The sequence below is a fragment of the Vigna unguiculata genome, chromosome 1 (genome assembly GCF_037176805.1).
Source record: "Vigna unguiculata cultivar grain cowpea cultivar isolate G323 ecotype 2 chromosome 1, ASM3717680v1, whole genome shotgun sequence".
NCBI lineage: Eukaryota > Viridiplantae > Streptophyta > Magnoliopsida > Fabales > Fabaceae > Vigna > Vigna unguiculata.
In genome coordinates this window covers 11,838,737-11,859,953 of record NC_140792.1, presented here as the reverse complement: position 1 = coordinate 11,859,953, position 21,217 = coordinate 11,838,737, and the positions used below count along the sequence as shown (strand labels likewise).

Here is a 21,217-nt window from a genome sequence, read left to right as displayed (position 1 = left end):
CACTAGCTAAGTCATATAGGGACATCTTTTCCTCCTAATAGCCTTAGATGGCTCAATTGGATCTAATGATGAATTAGCTTCCGCCTAAATCAAGTTATATATACAACAAATGATTGATTAGTTCATCACATATGAAATGCAAATTGAATCACCAACACATGAAAGGACAATTGAATAAAACAACAATACTAGTACATAAGTTCAAAATAACTACATCCAATCCCAACACATAAAAGTTTGGCAACTCATAATGATTCTAACAATTGATCCTAGGAGAAGTTGCACCTCCCTCATGTTTCCTCGAACTTAAGATATTACAAGTAAAGTGAGAGTGGGAGACTCTAGAGAGAGAGAGTAGAATTTACAACAAAATTATGGATACAAAACAGGGGGCTTTCCTTAATTTATAGAAAATCGTGGGTTATTTATAACTCCAAACATGATGGCTAAACTAGTGAGTTTTCCTTTCGTGGAGGGTTTCCTTTTAGCTTGAACCCTTTTCACTCTGTTCAATCGGAATGCTTTATTCAATGGTGGGTTTCCTCCATGGTTGAGCTCCAAATTTTGGTGCTTAAGATTGCTTCATGGCGAAGTTTTCTTCATGTGGCCTAGGCATGATATCCTTTGCTTGAGTTGTGGAACAAAAATTCAAATCTTCTTGAAATTGCCTAATAGTTGCTAAAGTTGTGATTCTGTAACTCAAGCCATCATGCTCTTTTCCTTCTAAATTTCCATAAATTCATCAAAAGTACATTAATTTGACACACATGATCATATCTAAACGCTTTTAGTTAATTCTAGATAAAAGGGAGAAAAATCCTAAGATATGCAACATATTTAATCAAGATAATTACTAAAATGCATGTGAATTATATGTAAAATGAGCACTTACCATAGGCCCCTCTTTTTATATCTTTGTTGTCCTCAATAAAGGAAATGAATTTTACAAAATATCAAGTACTGCAATTGGTTGGACTTAGAATTGTGATTTCACCTAAAAGAAATTAAGGGAGATGTAGTCACAGTACAAGAGGATATAACCCTTAAAATTTCAACTCAAGATACTAAGTATTTCAATTGCACAACTTAGATTAACACAGGCTCCCTAGTGTTTAAATCAGATTTCAGTTTGCCTTCCCATTTTGAAGTGTTTCACTCTAAGCAACCTTTTGAAAGCAATTCACATAACTTTGTATTTCATGTTAAATCAATGATTGCACAAAACATGGTGAGGATCATTAAGGACTTTTCATAGCCTGTAATGTGGCTGGGTTGTCAAGGGAAAATTGGTTTTTCAAGGTGATCAATATTCAGAAAAAAGAAATGATGTCATGACATGCATGTATAGTTGGTGATTTAGATATCGAAATTCTTTTTTTTTTTTTCAATTCTCACTGGTTGGGTTCTCATCCTATGTCAATGTTTAGTTGTGCAATGTGTATACAAAGCATATGTTTTAATCATGTTAGATTATTCATCCTTCCTTCCTTACGCTCCTAACTTTTAAAAACATGTTTAGACCAAGAGTGTTTCGTCCTACTTCTTTTTCCAACCAATTTAAAAAATGTTCATGTTTTTCCTAAATGATATGTACAAATAACTTAATAGCTACCAAAACTATGCAATCGTCACAAAATATATACTAATAAACTTAACATTAAGATAAACTTAAAATGGTAACTATTTTTGTTCTCATAGCACTTTATTGAACAATTTTAAAAATCACTATTCTGCATAGCTTATTGAATTTTTGATTGACCATTTACATTTCTTTGCACAACTATATTAGACTTAGTTAACCACATTTGATTTTCTATTCATTTGCTATTAGCATTTACATTACTGTCGCAATTTAAATCCCGACGGGATGATGAACCAAAAAGAAATGGGTTTTTAAATAGAGATTTGGAGTCACCACCATAGTTTATTGTGGAAAACTATGAAAAACCATAAAATAAAACATAGTTTGCGCAGGAAAGGTATTAACACCCTACAACGTCCGCTCATAGGCGGTACCGTTAATTAAATTTGCCAAAAGAGATGTGTTTATTTTAAAATATTTACTTTTCCCAAAACTAAGAAATCATTGAACAAATATATTTTTTGAGTGAAAAGGACTCGACAAGGGTTAATCTTGGTCCTACATATTATCATTAAAAATGAGAAATTAAAGTTACGTAGTACTTTGTAAAAAATTTGATTGGAATGTTGATTTGATTTTGTTAATTTTTGAATGTTTTCTTTTATATTTCTACGAGTGTCATGCAATGCATACGACCGAGTGACACCTCAAGGTATCCACTTTAAAGGTATTTCATCCTCAACTCTCGAGTACAAGATGAGGATTGCTTGAAAAAGACACTTTGATGCTAAAGTTAGTCTGAGATATATACTTCGTAAAATGTGCCTTTTATAGTAGTTCCTGGGCCTTACCTAGTTAGGCATGGATTTATTACTCTTAATTACTTGTTAATCATGATTAACAAGTAATTTGGGGTTATGTCCCCTTGAGATGATTGGACTGACTTGGTTACTTAGCGAGTCTGAGTACATGTCATCCTATTGGGCCAACATGTGCCCAGCCAGACCGTGTACTTGGATGATCTTTTTTGACATATAAGCTGGAAAAATGAGCTTCGGTGTCTCTCTTGAGTTTTAATGTCCCAGGAAGGGCAAAGACAATAGTCCTTTGTGCAGGTTAAGGGGCGAGGACAAGTAGTCCATTCATCAAATTAACCGAAAGAACAAACAACCCACTTCATCATATCTCATCACAAACATGTAATTCACACAATAAAATAAAACTAAAAGCCAATCTCATAGATGAAAAACAATACAACTAGCTTCCCTTATCTGGATTTGAGTTTTGTCTCTACCATGTTCCACAAACTCAAACTCTCATAGGATGTTCTATCTAAACAAAGAAAATCTTAGATAAACAAATTAGTGATCATTGATTTGCAGATATTATCTTGAACTCGAAAGAACCACATGCAAACAAGTTTCCCCCACATCCAAGCATATCATCGGACTAACCAAAGAAAAGGTACAAGATGAAATTACTCTAATTAGACTTTGATTAGATATGACGATTATCCTTGACACCGAATCTTAAATGGTTCACTCTGATTTTCAAATGAATGAATGAATTGATTAGAAAGCTAGAAAGAATATAGATAAAGTGATGAATCCAGCCCAAGCCCATTACATGACCAATACTCAATTCAACGCCTAAGCCCATTACATGGCCCATACTCAATTCAAGGCCCAAGCCCATCCAAAGGCCTAATTACTAGGAGTATTATGAGAAAGATACAAGAGGGCATATACCAACAAGATGCCAATAAGCTTAATGGGTTTCACATGCTATTCTCTTGGGCTAAAGAAGATATCAAAATATGATAGGTTTCATGTAAAATCAGTAGCATAGTCTTTTCTTTTGGGCCAAAAGTTAGGCCTTGTTTTACAAAATAATTTGCTAAAGTACATTGATTCTAGCTTTCAACTTGGGCCAATTCAAGCCCACTTTGTAAGCTTGGGCGAAAAGCTTCTTAGAGCATTTTTTTTCTCATTTTGCACATGGTAAAAGCATGGAAGTCATTATTTTCCACTTGGCACTTGATCCATGACTCACGAATCTAGAAGGCATGGCTCTTGCCCAAGCTAAGCGGTTTCATTTAATTTCCACACCCATTTGCATTGCATTTGAGGAAGGTTTCTCTACTATAAATAAGAGTCTCCTAAACTTGTGTAAAGGTTACTCTTAATTTGAATGCTAAATGTCTTGATGTTAAGACCACTCCACACATTTGCCTTATTCAGAGTCATGCTAGCTAGGAATCTCCTTAGATCTCCTCTAGCCTTCTTCCTCCAGGATAACTTCTCCTTCCTAGAACATCATCTCCACCATACCATTTCATTGCTCAAGAGTATTCAACCTGACTCGATTAATTAATTTTCTATTTTTAACTCAAACTTTATATAAATAAAATAATTGAATTTTACACGTATCATACACTCATATGATCTACTCCTACTCTAAATATTGTTTAGGTCATTACAATTGATATAAATAATTACAATGAAACTTAATATATATATATATATATATATATATATATATATATATATATATAAATATTTTTATTCACTCCTATTTTAAACGATTGTTAATATTTTTTATTTAAAATTCAAACAAAATAATTAGATATTACTAATTTTGACACTATTTTGTTTAAAAAAGTTAAATTAAATTTATATATGTAACGTCCCATTTTAATAGATAAATCTATTAAAATAAAACTTCGTACATATTATCATATCCAAGGGTACAAGACTTAAAGTATAAGGATTTCGCAGCCATCCAAGTATTCGATAAAGAAAAAACTAAGGCACACCATTGTACCCTTAACGAAATAGAAAGGTTCAACAAATGACAAAAAACATACTCATAAGCAAGGGAATACATTATAATAATAACTCTTCAACGTGGCTTAATGGTGACCAATACTAAACCATGTCCAACTAAGTTGCAGCATCCCCATCGCCACTACGATCACCAAGAGTTCCCACATTTGCTCACATCAATAAATTGATGATCATCGCAAAAGGAGAAAACCACACACGAGACACACAAACAAACAGAAAGGGTAAATTAGAGTAAAAAGGTTTTATCATACAATTGAGCATATGAATTTAAAGGCCGAGAACACATAAATCACTCAACCATATGATAACAACCAACACGACTCTAAGACTCATTTATCCGGATACATATAATCAGTCAGATTCACTGGATGCTTGCACTTGTGGTGACCTCTACTACTCTACAGAGCCATTATCAATGGGTTTCACCCTACCACGCACAAGGTTAGCCTTCAAACATCTTAGGCGATTATTCTGCCAAAGACTAGGACCTCCTGGTACTCTCACCACTTGAGTCAGTATGCTCTATGTGAGACTAATTGACTCCTTAGAGTTTTAGGATGCAATCCTTACTTGAATCCTTACTAAATTATATAATGAGGCACTACCACGAAACCTCCGTGGAATTACGTCCTAACAATGAGGCAACACCATGAGCTCCCACTAAAAAGGGTCATGGAATGACGTCCTGACCATGAGGCACCACCACGAAACCTTCGTGAAATTATGTCCTGACCATGAGGCACCACCATGAGATCTCACCTAAAGATTCATGGAATGACGTCCTAAACCATACCAAAATCATATCTCACTAACCAACATAAAATTATCATGCATACCAATCTCATGCCAATATATAACCAACCATCCAATCATGTTCCATACGAAAGATCATACCAAACTCATCAATTCCGGCCCATGAACTATTTAAATATATGCATAATCACTCATTTCATGATTCAAAGTAAAACATGTTAGTTATCACTTCGCATCACCTTGTTCTTTCCTTTAAGCATCACTCCACTAACTTGAGCACTCTTGAGTTCTGGCCTACTGTCCCACCTTCAACACTCTCAGCCATTTTTAGGGATACTCATACATCTTGCTTCCTTTGCTTGCTTCAACCAAGGAAACAAGGTTCACTACCAAGTTGTTCCATTTCCAAGTTAAAACTTTCAACTGTTTCCGTCACCATATCGTTTTGGCATCCTATCTTCATCTTTGATCCCTTAACTTATAACCATCATTCCACAAAACCTCAGGACCATAACTTTCACTGATTTCAAATTTCTAGTTTGGTTTGTACTAAGCAACTCTACGATACACCATCAAACTAAGATTGCCCGATTTGGCTTCTTCCCAACCTTTTTGAGAAACTTAGTCATCCTAGTCAAATGACTAGACCAATGAAATCTCCTCACATCTTCTCCTTCCAACTCAGACACTTACTTCTCTACCAACTCCTCACTCTTACCTCGTCAAACCAAGATCTCGAATCCCTTCCTCTAGCGAAGAATCTTGTCGCTAAACCTTGATGATACTGTCAACCTGTTTGAAATTTCTTACCTTCATCATGTTTCCACTCTTTAAAACCATAGGCTTGAAGAGCCAATCCTCCCTCATCCAACAATTACCCTTGAACAGTCTATCCTACCACTCTCTCCTCTAAGATCTACCAAACTTACAGATATTCAGGTTATCCTACTAAGTCCATACCACTACATCCCTAACAACCCTTCACCTACTTCTTTTACTTCGCGCTCTAAGCATGAATATCCAATTGGGAATATTGGCATTGGTTCTGCCTCAAACACCGACGCATTAGTGAACACCACCCCTTCCTTGGTGGAAATTCCAGTACCTGTTTCGAAACCATATTTAGAAACTTTTCCATAGCTGAGATCCTTCGTGCCCAATCTTCCCTTGCCTTTGTTAAAATCCTCTAACTCGCGTGATACTATGCCTCCACCCTTCAACTTGTCCCTCTCTTGATATGGAACCACTGACTTGTCTCCTTGAACCGAAGGACATCACTTCATAGGGCATCATATCCGATAGGAATGAGATTTGGGAAAATTACCAATTCATTTTTTATATTATATCCCACCCTTACTGATAACGCTGTCAATTACGCGATCAGATTAATACTACTAAACCATAGCAACTTCAGTATTGCTAAGATAGTAGTTAAGGAAATAGAAAGGGTAAAGTTAACCCTAAGTCGTCTCCCAACAAACACGGAATTGATTTTTAACAAATTAGTTCTTATAAAAACTATACAAAAGAGTTAGTCAAATAAAATAATAAAAATATGAAAGGATTAAGATAAACAAAGAAAGAAGTAGAAAAGATAAAAAGAGATAAAAATAATAGTAAACAAAATAGATCGATTCCATTGCTTTTTCAAAATAGATTCATCATCGGTTATCTAAAGATTATTGCTCAATTAATTATTGTTGTAGATTTGCAAATTAATCAATGTAAAGTCTCAATTAATTTGTTGGTGTTCTCACTTTTAACCAAAGTACAATCTCAATTAAAAGTGAGAACTTTTAGATTATCCACAATAAATTCACCCAAAGTATAGTCTTAATCAAATTTTACTATGCCTAATCATGTCTATTCTTTTATCTCCTCACCAAATAAAAATCTTAATTAATCAAAGTAAAGTCTCAATTAATTTTCGTTAGAGTAAATACCTTTAATCAAAGCAAAGTCTCAATTATTGATAAAAACTCATTTAATCACATGAAAGTTTCTAAATAAAATCAAAGTAAAGTCTCAATTAAATTTACAAACCCTTGGACTCATATGATCAACATGCATATAGATTTAAAATCATTACTTCTTACATGATTCAAAGGTAAAAGACATAGATGAATTAAAACCTCAACAATAATAAAAAGAACAAAGAAATTATTTTATTCTAACATCAGAATCCATAATGAAATTACAATGGAATCAACCCAAGAAGTTTAGCAATCCATAGAATGCAAAAGTAAAATAAAAATAGAAAAAAGAATAGAGAGAAAAAGGAAACGAAATTAGGCCCCCCTAAGGGTTCCAAAACTCTGAAGTCCCGACTTTTTTTTTTCTGCATCTCCCTTGGTCTCTTTATATAGGACTTGGATTGAGCTTTTTGGTTGCTAAAACCTCTCAAATATATTTTAAAATAAAGATAAATATTATTTATCTTTATAGTTATTTTAAAAATATTTGGAGAGATATAGACTATTTGACAAATATAGTTGGTTAATAATATCAATATCTAATATAATTAAATTAATTAATTAAAGATATATGATAAATTATCACCAATTAATATTTGTATTAATTTTCCAAATCAACCATTTGCAATCTCCTCAAATTATCTTCTAAATAGTCCAGTATCTTCAAGATATATTTGTTTGTTGTGGATCTAAAAATATTCAAGAAGATCTTGTCATATTTAAAAAGATTTGGTAGTCATTATCTTTTAATATTTTATGATATAATTAAATAAGATAATTATTTAAAAATATCAAATAAAATATCTAAAGATATATTTTTCCCAAATTATCTTCTATCATAAAGATAAAGAAAACCGTAAGGTCCAATTTTTTTGTTGCTCTCTTTTTGGTTTAGTCAAACTTCTTCACTTTTTTCAAGCTTTTCTTGTCGTCTTCATGCAATGCTTGGCTTGGATTTTTGTGATTTTGATAATTTCTTATTCTTGGATTTATCTTTAAGGTGTCATGAAGCTTTAAGCAATTTATTTCCACACTTCCATGAGCTCAACTTAGCTACAACTGCACTAACACACCTCAAAATATCCAAAGAACATTTATGCAACTAAAAAGCTATTTTTAACATGTTTTTGTATCTCATGCTCAATAAACCCAATTATAGGAAATCCCAATTAAATCAATCTTTAAGCACACAAATTCAATTAAATACCCATAATTAAACATTAAATGAGGGTAAAAATATGCACTCATCACTTACCAAGGGAACAATTCAAATCGACTTGAATTTGAATCCTCTGATCATCACAGGACAAACCACAGACTTGAGCAATCTTCACTTGATTATAGTTGTTTTGAAACCACCATCTTAGTTCTTACTCATGCTTGCATATGACCCTAACTCGTCCACCATACTGGCGACACCAAGAGGTATACAATCCCAAGAAAACTGACCCTTAGCCCAAGCATCACCTTCGTTATCTGCATCTTTGAATGAGATCATCTATGCTAACCACCTTAGCATCACCCATCATAGACACCATGTCAATAACTCAAAACCTTTCTTTTCATTTCCTCCATCATTCTGTTCTGACATCAATTGGGTTGTCCTTCCATACAAGAACAACCTTTAAAGGTGTGCCTCCCTTCTGGTACGCGTAACCTCCCACCTTATATCTCAGGTCAATTGTTCTGCTCATGGAAACTACTTTTCCTTGAAACATCCTACTAACAATTTTGAAAAGACCATTCATCATCTTCTGACTATTGAACTTAGTATGAAACCTTTATGCCACTTCTTTTCTATCCATAAATTGTTTCCCCCCTACTTAGGAGGCATCATCTTATCTAGCTGATTTCGTCAACTCTTATCCATCTCTGCCTTCCACTAGAGGTTTGTCGTCTTTTTACACTTCACGGTCTTCTCCTTTCTTAGTCTTCTCACTGTTAAGCAATCCCACCACTTTCGGCAACCTGGGATTTGCCAATTTTGCCTCTTCCACCAATCCAAGAAAGCGCTAGATATGACCACATTGTTATATCTTATGACACTTCTCCTAACACTGTGTATCCACAAAGCTTTGAACCTCAACATTGTTGGGATATAGAATCAAGTTGATTTCCTCAACGATGTTACACTTGCATGCACTTATACCTTTCATTATTCTAATCTTTGGATTCGACTCCTTTTAGAAAACTTGTAGTATCTGTTTCCAAGAACCTATTCTTGAAACTCCCTCTGACCAAACATTGTTTTATGAATTCTAACATCTTCTCCGGTTCATTAACCCAAACTTAGCTTTCCTTGCTCAACAATATCCATCATACGACAACCTCCTATCTCTAAGGCAAGAAGTTGTCACGGAGACCTCATCCAACACTTGTAAAGGTAAGCCGGCCAAACTGACATTGAATCTGCATTCCTTTATCCCTGTAGACACCTGACACAAAACACAAAGGTGTAACAAGACAAACTAGAACATACAAAGCAACACTCCATCATCTACAGACAACCAACTTTTATTTATCACCCTTCTTTCCCCAAACTATTAGAATTAAGAAACGAAAACAACCTTTGATCTAGTCATGAGTGTGCACCCTCATTACTTTATAAAGACGTTTTCTGTTCTTAAAACTTTTGGTTTCATTGACAAACTCGACTAGACTTGACTACTTACACCCACGAGACATGACAAACCCACAACCCTCAGGTCATCCTAAGGACGAACTGCTATGATACCATAAATGTAACGTCCCATTTTAATAGATAAATCTATTAAAATAAAACTTCATACATATTATCATATCCAAGGGTACGAGACTTAAAGTATAAGGATTTCGCAGCCATCCAAGTATTCGATAAAGAAAAAACTAAGGCACACCATTGTACCCTTAACAAAATAGAAAGAATCAATAGATGACCAAAAGCTTACTCATAAGGCAGAGATTACATTATAATAATAACTCCTCAACGTGGCTCAACGACGGTCCAACACTAAACCATGTCCAACTAAGTTGCAGCATCCCCGTTGCCACTGCGATCACCAAGAGTTCACACATCTGCTCACATCAATAAATTCATGATCATCGCAAAAGGACAAAATCACACACGGGACACACAAGCAAACAGAAAGGGTAAGCTTGAGTAAAAAGGTTTTATCATACAATTGAACACATGAACTTAAAGGCCGAGAACACATAAATCACTCAACCATATGATAGCAACCAACACGACTCTAAGACTCATTTATCTGGATACATATAATCAGTCGGATCCACTAAATGCTTGCACTTGTGGTGGCCTCTACTACTCTGCAGAGCCATTGCCAATGAGTTTCACCCTACCACGCACAAGGTTAGCCTTCAAACATCTAAGGTCATTATTCTGCCAAAGACTAGGGCCTCCTACTACTCTCACCACTTGAGTCAGTACGCTCTACGCGAGACTAATTGACGCTTTAAAGTTTCAGGATGCAATCCTTACTTGAATCCTTACTAAATTATATAATGAGGCACCACCACGAAACCTTCGTGGAATTACGTCCTAACAATGAGGCACCACCATGAGCTCCCACCAAAAAAGGTTATGGAATTACATCCTGACCATGAGGCACGACTACAGAACCTTCATGGAATTACGTCCTGACCATGAGGCATCACCACGAAACTTTCGTGGAATTACATCCTTACCATGAGGCACCACCATAAGATGTCACCTAGAGACTCATGGAATGACGTCCTAAACCATACCAAAATCATGTCTCACCAACCAACATAAAATTATCATGCATACCAATCTCATGCCAATATATAACCAATCATCGAATCATGTTCCATAGGAAAGATCATACCAAACTCATTATATCCAGCCCATGAAATATTTAAATACATGCATAATCACTCATTTCGTGCTTCAACATAACAATCCAATCAAGCATGCGACCATCAACCAAGAATAGAGGAGAAAACAGCACCTAAGCACGTTCTCGCCCAATTCTCGCTCAGGCAAGAGGGTTCTCTCGCTCAAGCAAGCTCCTTTCGCTTATGCGAAAGCTCGAAAAGTGGAACAATGGTGCTTTCGCGTTTTCTTGCTTAGGCGAGACCTCATCGCCTAAACGAGATGGCTTTTCACTCAAAATTGGAGCTTGTCACCTAAGCGACAGCTCGCGTAGGCACCTGAGAGGGTTTCTGATACTCTCGCTTAGGCGAGACCTACTCGCTTAGGCGAGAATATCAGATTTCCTCCATTGTTCTCGCAAGCCAACACAAAGATTCATCTAGAGCAATGCACAGTACATGTTCATATCATTTTAAACACCATACAATCACCAAAATCACGAAACAAAGTTGAAACACATGCAATATACATTAAAACGCAAAACCCTAGCTTCTCATACCTTGAAAATGCTAGCGGAAAGCACACGCACTCAATAGAAGGTTTACTATAGCTCTAGGAACAAAGTTGCGAGTTAGGAATATTGACACCAGAACCCAAAAACGAAATTACTACATGAACTCTAGTTGGAACCACGAAGAATAAGCTGGAGAATAAAGAGTATGAGTCAAGAACTAACTTACGTGGATTAGAAATGAAGTTTGCTAACTTGACGCGGAAAGGGGTCAAACCCTAGCAGAGCTCGTTGCTCTTGTTCTATGTGGGAAGGGGGAAAATGTTTTCTGAAAAGTGGCAGAAATGAGAGTGTTAGAGCTGGTTTAGAGGTTTTGGACACCCTATGGGCCAACCTTAGGTCCAACTAATTAAAACAGACCCTTAAATATAAGGAGCGTAAAAAGTGGGTCTTAAAATATAAAAGTATAATATTAGCAAAGTAAATTTAAATAATATTTTGAATTTTATAAAATAATTAATTCAAAATTAATTATCATTTAATTCTAATTTATATTTAATTTTATTAAAATTAAATTAAAGATATTTTATAAATTATTATATTATTCAAACTTTTTTCCTGTTATTTCAATAAAATATAGTGCATGCAGTGTCTCTTGGGTCCAAACAAATTATAGAAATACTTAAAGTCTTGAAATTGGAATTTTTTTGACTTAATAGGTGAAGAGTGGAACCATATGGCAGACTTTTTTTCCAAGCGGAAGACTGGCATGCCATTGTTGATTTATGCAGAGAGAGTACACACTGCCAAATGACGAAAACACCTCAAAGCAGACACAAAACAACGTAATTGACCTAACCTTAGTGGATCCGATTAAGATTCTCAAACACACCGAATATCACGGCTATTACATTGCTGACCTGCCACTACTGCCAACGCCCAAACATTCAATCATCACTTTAATGCATCCAAACAAACCTTACCATTTTTCAACTCTAAACATGCTCTTTATTTTCTCTTACTTTCCAGTGACACACGTTTTATTATTACGAAAAATAAAATAAACTTTTTTGGCATAATATTAGAAAAATTACTGGAGATAAATTTTATAAATTAATTTATGCACAAATTAATTTTAATTAATAAAAATGTAACTTTGTTATTCTAAATTTTTTTATGAAAAAATATCTCCAAATAAAGGTTTCTTTCAACTATTAGAAAATCCAATAGATTTGTGGAATGTTACAGATCATTCATGTAATAAATTATGTTTGATCCTAATCTATATAGAAACTCGTAGAACCATTTAAAATCACATCAATGTATTTTTTTTCAATAAGGATTAGTCTTTATTCTATTGATGAGAGAAAACTTATTACCAGAAGAAATAAAAAACTTAATTTTTTTGTAAACAGACTCACCTTTCAATCATGGCTTGGCTGCCAATTTGATTAATTTAATAAATCCAATCTTGCTGAGATCCTCGTTTAACTTTTAAAATCGTTGCTAGTTTGGATTTATACTCTTTAATTATACTTTTAAAATCGTTAACTTTCATCATCTCCTGCCAATAATTTGGCCTCGATCTGATGGCATCAACTACAGTTATTAGGAGGTATAATGCAGAATTTGTGAAAGATAATCGTAATATGGGTTAAACATGTTTAGGCTTTTGTAGTTATAATTTAGTTATTTTAATGTTTAATAAAACTGTTTTATTGTATATTCGCCAAAGTTTTATTCTTTATTTATTAAAAAAGACTACTCAAAGATAAAAGACACGACAATGCGTATTTTCCCTTTGGTAATAACAGTAGAACATAACTGCAGTTCAAGGTCCCAATTCGGTCCAGGAATATTTTCCTTCCAATTCCCACTCGCGCAACACTATCATTAAACTGCAATTAAATTAAACTGAAATTTAATTAATTTCACTTTCAAATTTACTTACAAAGAAACTAAAACCGCTGCAGAAAGAACGGAGCGGTTAACATCCCCGAACGGTTAAAAAAAAAAGTCACAGGTTTTCTTTTTCGGTCTGTTTACTGAGAAAGTGACCGAGAAAGAAAGTAACGGAAATGACAAAAAAGTGATGATTCTCATTCTCCGGTCGCAAACAACGGCGTTAAAAATATCTTCGCCTTTACAGTGACAGAACAACAACAACCTGAAGAAACCGAACCCAAGGAAAAACAATTACAAACCCTAAATTTCTGTGCCTCTTTTTTCTCAAGTTCCTAATGTGTATATACAGCGCAACAAAACCAGCAAAAGATCCAGCCAAATCACGAGCAGCGTATTCTTTTTTTTTTTTTTTCATTTACTTCTCAGGATAATTCTTCCGGCAAGAAGCTAAGGAGCTCGGAGACGTCAGGCGCGTAGAGGCCAAGGCGGAGCGCGTGGAGCACGCGCTCGAAGTCGAAGACGCGGCATGGCAACCGGAGCACGCCTTTCTGCTCGTAGCCGTATTCCTGCGCGGATTCGTTGAGTAGTTTCACGAAGACAGGGTGGTTGAGGAGCTCAGCGCACACCACAAACCTCTCCATCTCGTCGCCGACGTAGATCGGCACGTGCCCCTCCGGAACCACCGCAGAGGAGCGGCGGATCTTGGAGGCGCGGAACGACTCGGACCGGTGGCGGCGGCGGCAGCCCCGAGACGAGGAGTAAGAGTCCGAGCGGAGGAGCGTGTAATTTGAGGAGTCAGCGACGCGCGAGAGGCGACGGATGAGCTGCTTCATCTGAGAAATAGAGAAATAGTGTGAGTGAGAGTGAGAGTGAGAGGAGCAGAGGCAGATGTTGGTTGTTGAGGATTGAGTGTTGAGGTTTGTGGTTGTGGTTGGAGTGGTTAAAGATGAAGAGAAGAGTGTTATATTATATTATATGGGTGAAGGGTGGGATTGGGATTCTAATAAGAGGGTGTACGCAAATGAAAAGGTGATGATGCGAGAAGACTGGGAGGTACAGGTAAGCGTACTTGGCAGGTACAATTGGTGAGAGAGAAAGAAATGAAAAGAGTAAATAAATTTAATTAAATAGTTTGTGTGGTTTGTTTATTAAATGTTATCAAAGAAAATGAATGTGGTGTGGTTGGATTTATTTATTTATTTATTTAATATGGTGCCCATGAATTTATTGTTCGGTTTTTGCCTTGGCTTTTGTCAAGCTGTGTGTGCAGTGGGTGTTCAATTACGCTTTTTATTTGACCCGTATACTTTTATTTTTATTTGAATGCATACTTGAGATAATATTTACATAGATATTATCTTTTTTTTTCAAGTTAGAATTTTATTTTCTGAAAACCAAATTGTAACCTTTAATTGGTGAGTTAAGTATTAGAAAATCCGTTTCGGAAAATTAAATTCTGAACTTTATTTTTTATTTTTCTATTTTTTTAAAAAGAAAGAAGGAAAAAAAGCTAAAAATGATTTAAATAATATTTGATAAATATTTTTTTAATTAAAATTGACAAATATATACATATTTAGTAATAATAATTTATTTAAAGATAAGTTAGGCGTAGAAAATGAGAAAATAATTAATTTAGATAATTAATAATTTAAGAAGTAAATAATTAGAAAATATAACTAGTGTTATTTTCAAATTGATGAAAAGATTGGTTGTATTGGATTAACATTGTTCTTTGGTTGTCACATTATAAATTGATTTGATTCGTCTAACATTTGTATGAGTTTAATGTCTTGTGTTATCACATTGAATAGTGTGTTCAATGATCTCATTAATTGAGTCTAGCTGAGTCTGCACACTAAAATGCATCTGATGACTTTTGTGACTCTCCTATCTTTGCACTTTTGTCTTGAACTTGTCTAAAATTCACTTTCATTGTGTTTGCTTTAGACTTCAGGCATTATGTTTCTTTTGTCACTTATGCTTTCTTAGTGCTTTTACTCCCACTCATTGAACAAACATTAGCCTAACAATTATATATGTTCACAGTAAAAAACATTGTTTCCTAATGGTTGTTTATGAGTGCCTAATAAGGTCTTTGACCTAGTTATCCTTTCCTATGTTCAATGCTAATTTGGATATTAATCTTAATTATTCTTAGATATTTTGGAACAATGTTATACTAACTTTTCTTCCTTATTCCTTATAGATTTTGTTATCAGCAAAGCCTATTAGCTATCAGGTTCGTATAATGAGGTTTTTCAACGTCTAATGCTAACAATAGTATATGGTTTAAGTGTGGTGTATGATGTATTTTATAGGATTAAAGTTGTGTTGTTTGAGGTTGACAAGTGCATGTGGATGTTAGGGTGCCATGTGACTTCTGTGTAGCATGCCTTTCCATTAAAGTTGATAAATCTTGTCCACATTGCAAGGTGCATTATGAATTGTTGACATGTGTCTTAAGCCATCCCATCCATCCAATGCATGCTAGGGTAATATCACATCCAAGGTTACCTTTGTGTGGCATGCCTTCCCATTAAAGTTGATAAGTCTTGTCCACATGATAAGGTGATTGCTGAATAGTTGTCATGTTTCCTAAGCCACCATATCTGTAAGATCCGCAAAATTTAATTAATTAAATAAATAATTAATTAATAAATGTAGGTAGCGGAAGCCTTTATGGCATTTAATACTGACAGGTATGATGTGGAACAGTACTAGCTCAAATGGTTGAGAGTACTTGATTGTGTGAGGGGACTTGTATGCCATTTGTGTGTTATTTAATTTCTTATTATTTTAATAATGTGTTGGATCATGATGAGTGATAATATAATCCTAGAATTTTATAAATTTTCATAAAACATGAATTACTTGAATGGTTGTGCATTGATTTGACATTAACATGGTTATGGGTTCAAACCTTGGTAGATACAAACTAAGCTTTCTTTTTGCTAAAATTAGTTTTGGCATGAATGTGAAAGGGCAGAGTAACCTTAGTTGATAATGGGCAGCCAAGAGGGGCTGGAAAAACAGCCACTAATGAACTTTGAATGACAATTAAGTTCAGCCTTAATACACAATTTTGTTTTTGTCCATTCATTGCTAATTAAGATAAAAATTTAGTGAGAATTAAGGGAGGGAGAGTGGATTTTTGCTAAGGCTGTCATTGGTGCATATTGAGGGAGTGAATAACAGTGCGAAGAGGGAGAGGTGAGAGTTGAGAAGGAGTTTTTAAGGAGGAATCACAAGCTAAGGCTAATTGGAATCAAGGACTCAAAGATTAATGCACTTTTTGTAGCAAGGAACCCAGGTTAGGGGAGCTGGAACCGTTCTTTCAATTCATATTACTATCTTTCTCCATATAACCAACCAAAACCCTAGGTAGAAAGTGCAACCACTATGCCGCCACCACGAAGAAACTCCATTGAAGCCAGTTTGTTCACCATTGCAGCCTCACCTGCAAGAATGAAGCAACCACGAACACCACCGCACAACCTCCATTACAACATCATGAATCCACCACGCATCCCAAAACCTTGAAGATGCACCTGCACCAAAACGTGAACATTGAAACTCTAATTATGGAGAGAGATGGAATGCCAACTGGAAAACCCTAATTGGAAATCAACTATGGTCAAAGTCTGGTCAAAGGTTGGTCCAACAAGAGGGATTAAATTGCAAATATTAATATATTTGCACTTCTCAGCAAATTTGTTCTGCGTAATTACAAGGACTGAAATGGAAAATTGGGCAAAATTCAGGTGATGAAAATTTATTAGTTATAATTAATTTAATTATATTAGTAATTATCAACTGACAATATTTGTCAAATATTTTAAAATATGTCAAGATTTTCTTAAATCTTTTTATATTTCCACAACAAACAAATATATCTTTAATACAAATATTAGTAGGTGATAATTTATCAAATATCGGTAAATAATTAATTTATTATATCTAAAATTATCAACCAACTATATTTGTCAAATAGTCTATATTTGTCCAAATATTTTTAGATATTCATAACAACTTTAAAGATAAATTATATTTATCTTTATCTTTATTTTAAAAACATATATGAGAGATTTTAGCAACAAAATATCTGAGTCAAAGTCCCATATAAAGAGACCAAAGAGAAGTAGAAAAAACAAGTCCTATATATAATGAGGATGTAAGACCCGAGAAAATTAATTAATTAAATAATTAATTAATTAATAAATGCGGGTAGAAGGTGTCTTTATGATATTTATTGTTGTTTAAGGTGACGTGGAAAAGTGTTAGCTCAAATAGTTGAGAGTACTTTGATTGTGTGAGAGGACTTGGGTTTGAGTTCTATGTATGCCAATTATGTGTTGTTATTTTATTATTGCCTTTTTATAATATGTATGAGTATGGGATTGATGAGGTAAACTGTTTTGATGGGAGGGTATCATCAAATGTGATTTGGTATAGTGGTTGTGCTTTGGCCTTATAAGTGGAAGGTCATGGGTTCAAACCTTGGTGGGTAAAGCATAAGTTTTATTTTTGCTAATTATTAGTTGTGGCATGAATGTGAAGGGGTAAAGAAAACCTAGCAGAAAGGCACTTGGGTAACTGCTATAGAGAGAGTTTGAGTGTGCAAGGGCTGGACCAAGCGGGGATTGCGAATCAAGGCTTCTACTTTTTCAATTGTGATCAATAATTTGAATACTCTGTGGTATGAATTGATGTATATGCGTGTTGTGATTGAGAATTGGATACACTTGAGATTGTTGTCAAGTCCTTTATGTGTAGCAAGTGTTGGATGGGGGTTTTGGGGTATTGTGTGGTTCTCTTGGGTAATTTTCGAATTGAGGTATCTCCAATGGGTACAAAGCATGTTATACGAGTTTAAGTGTTAAATTAGAGTGAATGGGAATGTTATACATTGTTTTGGAGTGCTTGTACTGTGTTTTGGTATGTTTGTGCATTATTAGAGTGAACTGTGCACGTGATCAGACTCGAAACCCTGCAAGTCTCGCTCAAACGGGTCTATCTCGCCTAAGCGAGAGTTGCAGAGTCGCACCTAGAGTTCTGGTTCATGATTCTCGTCTAGGCGACCAAGGAGAGGTTTGAGCGACGTGGTCTCTCGCTCAGGCGAGAGGCACTCACCTAAGCGAGGTCGCGAGGAGACCTAGAGGTTTGAGCGCGATAACTCACCCAGGCGAGAGGCTTTGGAGTTTTGAGCGACTAACACTCTCGCCTAGGCGAGAGTGGTTCGCCTAAGCGAGTTCTCGAAGTGTGTTCATGTTGGTTTTGTCGAATGCTCGTCTAAGCGAGGTTTGTTGTTGTTTGGGCGAAAGTGTGACTCGTCCAGGCGAGAGGATCTCGCCTAAGTGAGATGACGTGTTGATGTTGAGAAATTTTGGGTTAGAGTGTGCTTGTGCGTGATGTTTTGGTTGTTTATTCCTAAGCATAGGATGTGTATGCATGTGGTGTGGTGTTTGGGGCTTGAAGGACTAAGTCCAATAGGGGTCTGGGATGTGCTCGGTGGTTGGACACATGATGGGCATGGAACTGGTTGAGTTCCTGTCGGCTACTAATGGGCGAGGAGTCCTTAGTATGGTGATTGCATGTGTCGGGCGCACGATGGGCAAGGAACTGTGTTGTTCCCGTCGGCTACTATCGAGCGAGGAGTCCATAGTATGGTGATTGCGTGTGTGCCAGGGTCTAAGTATTGAGACTTGGATGTTTTACTACAGACGAGGAGTCTGTAGGGCAGGACTATGAGCGAGATAGGCTCATAGGGTTGGACCACGAATGAGTTAGTTTCGTGGGAGCACAAGGAAGTCCCAAGACTTAGTTCATGCATATGACTCATGAAGGACTATGAGGTCATGGTTTGGGTGATTTGGAAATTATAAAGTTAGTTGTGTTATTTTAGGTTGGGAAACATATTTATATCATGTTTTGTTTATATATGTTGTGCATAGCTCACCCTTTCTGTGTGTGTATGGTGATGATCGGATAATTTATTATCCGGTAGCAGATGATGTGATAGGTGAGCCAGGAGCTACTTAGAGACGGAGAGCATGGGCTACGTGGGATTTGAAAGAAACTTTGTTGTTTTGATTTTGATGTAAATATTTTTATGATGAATTTTAATAATATTTTTATTTAACGATATTGTACATTCGGACTATGTATGGTACTAATTATGGTTTTAAATTTTCCGCATTTTTGGGAAATAGTTATAATCAATGCGGTATTTTTTTAATTGGAATTTTATTTATAAAAAAAATAGTAATATTCCTTAGGGATGTTACAGAGGACACTGACAAATTAATTGAGAAGTTACATTAATTAATTTTGAAATCTAAGACAAGAAATCAATAACAATAATTTGTACAAAACCAATGATGAATCCTAATTTGAAAAAGTAGTGGAATCAATCTATTTTCTTTATCATTGTTTTTCTATCTTTTTATCTTTCACCAATTTTATTTCTTTATTTCTTATTTTATTTGACTAACCCTTTTATATAGTTTTTATAAGAACTAATTTGTCAAGAATCAATTATGTGTTCATTGGGAGTTGACTTTGGGTTACCGTACCTTTTCTATTTTGTTGACTGCTCTCTTAACAATACTGAAGTTGTTATAGATAAGTAGTATTAATTTGACAGCATAAACGACAACATTACCAAATTTGGTGTTGTTGTCGAGGAACGTGGTTAGAACTTTTATTACTTTAGTTTTTTTTTCTTGTTATAATTTCATTTTTGTTTATCACTAACATCTTTTTCTCAATTTTTTTCTAACTTTAATTTTATTTTCTTTAGTTATTTTAATTTTTTTAATCATAATTTTTGGTTGAAGAATTTTGTTGAGAAATTTGTGAGACTAGTAGGTAACACTTTGGCTAAGGAAAGATAACTTAAGTTGTCCATTGAGATACACCTCTCTTTTCTAAAAGTCTACTCAACAAGGTTTCAAATTATTTCTTTTCAGAAAACCTCTTTCAAAAATGGAAAATCATTTTTATACGAAAATTATCAACAATGTAGTTTATAGATGGATTACAATTACTATCCACAACAACCATATGTTCCACATAGTTTTCCGTAATAATATCTATCACCACAACAAGTTGAAGCAACCAATGAACCATCCTACAAGGAAGTTGTAACATCCTTGCCGGAAATTACTTATTAAAATAAATAAGAATATAAATAAAATAACAAGCTCATTTATTTATCATCAATTCCCAAAAAAAAAAAACGCGGGAAAAATTTAAATCTCGATGTTCAACGCGCCAATATAAATAAAATAAGTCGTATCAATACGAAATACAATTAAAATTGTCTGTATAATTATTACAATAAAACCATAATCCAACATGAAAACTAGTGGTAACAAAAAACCCCTGAGATATCCCCACTTCGTCTCTAAGCGTCTGTCTGCTCACCTGCATCAACATCTGCTCCCATGTAACAAGTTACATGATCATCGCCACACACACACAGATAGGGTGAGCTCATTTAAATAAGGTTAAATCATTCCATAGGTCCCCATTTTTGTAGCGAAATCTCAAGTAGGTCCCCCCATTTTTATTTGACTCAATTGAGTCCCTATTTTCGAAAATTCGTTGCAATTGGTTCCTTTCCGTTAGTTGACCAGTAACAGTGCTAATTATGTGCCACGTGTCAGCACGTGGTTTTTTTGACTTTTTTTAATTTTTTTTTAATTTTTTTTTTGTAATTTTTATTTTTTTTTAATTTTTTTAAAAAAATTAAAATTGCCACGTGTCAATCTTACATTGTGCCACGTGGTAGAGAGAGTGTCATGTGGCAGT

General features: G+C 34.9%; 1 pseudogene; it reads right to left on the bottom strand.

The window, feature by feature from the left end:
* Positions 1-13,576: 13,576 nt before the first annotated feature.
* Positions 13,577-14,476, bottom strand: LOC114178268 (auxin-responsive protein SAUR71 pseudogene; annotated as a pseudogene).
* Positions 14,477-21,217: the final 6,741 nt, after the last annotated feature.